Raw genomic sequence first — 2,910 nt, 5'->3', positions numbered from 1 at the left:
AATTAATGAGGAAATCCACTGTTAGGTCCGGGTAACTGTTTTGAAGGTTTTTGTTTGCTGGTCTCGGGCGAGTGGCTGGGATCCAAGGATCATTCCATACCGAGATAGATGAACCTGTTCCCACCCTTTTGATTAGTCCTTTACAAACCAGAGATCTAGCAGAAGTAATACTTCTCCAGCCATATGACGGAGAGTAAGATCGGATCGGTTCAAGGGGTGAAGCATTCCTATAGTACCGTCCTTTAAAGAATCTAGAAAAAAAAAGAGTATTTGGCTTCTCAATCAGCCTCCACAGTTGCTTTCCAAGCATCGCCGTGTTAAAATCCATAAGATCCTTAAAACCCAAACCTCCATTGTCTTTTGGTAGACATAACTTATCCTATGATTTCCAATGCATACCTTTTGTGCTCCCTCCTGGGCTCCACCAAAACTGAGCTACTGCACTCATTAATTTTTTAACTGTGGCTTTTGGTAATCGATAAACAGACATTACATGATTTGGCAGAGCCGTGACCACCGATTTAATAATTACCTCCTTTCCTCCTTTAGTAAAAAATCTAAAGGTCCATCCATTAACCCTATTATTCAAGCGTTCTTGGACAAACCCAAACACTTGGACCTTTGATCCCCCAAGGCTTTCAGGTAACCCTAGATAAGATCTCATTCCTCCCAAATTCTGAATACCCAGGATATCTCTCAATTCTTGACGACTGGATTCTTCAATCTTATGTCCAAATTGAATTGAGGATTTCTGAAAATTAATTTGTTGCCCTGATACAGCCTCGTACTCCTTTAAAATCCTGAGAATAGTTTGACATTCTTCTTTATTTGCCTTACAAAAGAAGAGACTATCGTTGGCAAATAACAAATGAGAAATTGCCGGACAAGCTCTTGCTACCTTCATACCGGTTAACTGTTTCACCCTCTCTGCTTTCTTGATATTCACAATTAAAGCCTCAGTACACATAATAAATAAATAAGGAGATAAAGGATCCCCTTGACGTAAACCCCGCTGTGGAATTATAAGACCTCGCGGCTGGCCATTGAGGAGTACCCTATATTGAACCGAAGAAATACATTCCACCATTAGATTGATCCAGCGAGGATCAAACCCCATTTTACTAAGAAGGACCTCAATAAACCTCCATTCTATCCTATCATACGCTTTGCTCATATCCGTTTTAATCGCCATAAACTTATTCTGACAAGATTTATTTGTTCTCAGTCCATGAAACATTTTCTACGCTATAAAAATATTATCTGATATTAACCTACCTTCCACAAAAGCCGATTGTGTCTCCGATATTAATCGGGGGAGGCATATTTTCAGCCGTTGACACAAAACCTTCGAAATAATCTTGTAACCCACATTACAAATATTTGTATGATTCCTAAAGTAGAGAGGCCTACAAAGATGACGGAACTACGGCCGATAATTCTTTGTAATGTGGGTTAAAATACGAGAATATGCTAATTTTCAGTTACAGAATAACTTAAAATTTATATAAAAGTTGATAGGTATTTTAAAAAAAGTTTTTGAAACAAAAAGTTCAATAGGAAAAATTAACCTTATAAATATTTCATAAATATTCCAAAATATAAATATCTTAACAAACAATCTACTAATTTCTATAAAATCGACAACTAAACAAATTAATACCAAAATTAAATCATATAAATACATTTAACATAAATTATAGAAAGATGTTTAAAACATATAAAAACTATCAATAAAAATGAGATAAAAATATATAATAGTTTGTTTTACATTATACTATTAAAATAAAATCAAGGTAAAATAAGTTAAACAAACGGGTTCAATAAATAAACGTGCGAGTCAAAATTATATGAAATCTTCAAAATTTTAGTTTAATTTAAAATAAAAAAAAATCATATAAATAACTTTAACATAGATTATATAAAAAGTTTAAAAATATATAAAGTATGAAAATATTATTTTTATTACATAAATAAAATTTTCAACCGAATATTAATCCCGCGCTTTTAAGTACGGGTCAAAATCTAGTTTACCTTTAAAAAAAAAAAAAAATTAGTGGGCACAGGTGCACCTAATCCTCTCATCCTAGCTTCCCCCTTGGTTGTTCAAATGTTTGACTATGTGAATAAGTAGTGTATTTAGTAATCATTTAAAAAAAAGATTCATAAAAATATCTCAGCTAAATTTCATTAAGTTTTTTAATACTCAAAATTTTTGATTATCCGGTTTAATACTTAAACTAATTAATTTTCTCATTTTAATACATTTACTTTAAAACTGTACTCATTTTTAATACTCAAAGTATGCTCATTTCAATAATAAGTATCAAACAAAACAAGGTCTGTCCAATATGGTAAAACCGAACCATACCGGATCGAACCGAACCGAAATAGACAATATGGTATGGTTTTGGTATATATCATATAAACCGAATGGATATGATTTTATAAAAACCGTAGGATTTGGATATGGTTTGGTTTATAACCGATTAAACCGAATAAACCGAACAAAACCGATCAAAAGTAAAAATATGTAAATATGTACATATTTTATAACGTCACATGAAAAATATATTTGTTATATAAGTTATTCTTTTGTTAATAATTATTACCAAATTTTTATAGTAATAAAGAATCATAATTTGAAAAACACTTAAAATATAATTAAATAACAATTCATCGTAACTGGGGATTTTTATTTTCTTAGTCTTCTTCTTTTAATCATTTTGTTTTCTTTTATTATTAATTAAATTGAAGTGAATGTTATAAATTTGATAGGTAATAACTAGAAAAAATTCTTCACAATTTTTTTCTTATTTATAAACTAACAGAGTTTCACTCGACGAAGCATGACTTTGATGAACACTAAATATGGAAGAGTAGAAACATTTTCTTTCATACTTCTCTTTTGTT

Source organism: Brassica oleracea, chromosome C9 (assembly GCF_000695525.1).
Source record: "Brassica oleracea var. oleracea cultivar TO1000 chromosome C9, BOL, whole genome shotgun sequence".
Taxonomy (NCBI): Eukaryota; Viridiplantae; Streptophyta; class Magnoliopsida; order Brassicales; family Brassicaceae; genus Brassica; species Brassica oleracea.
Note: the sequence above shows the minus strand (reverse complement) of the source record.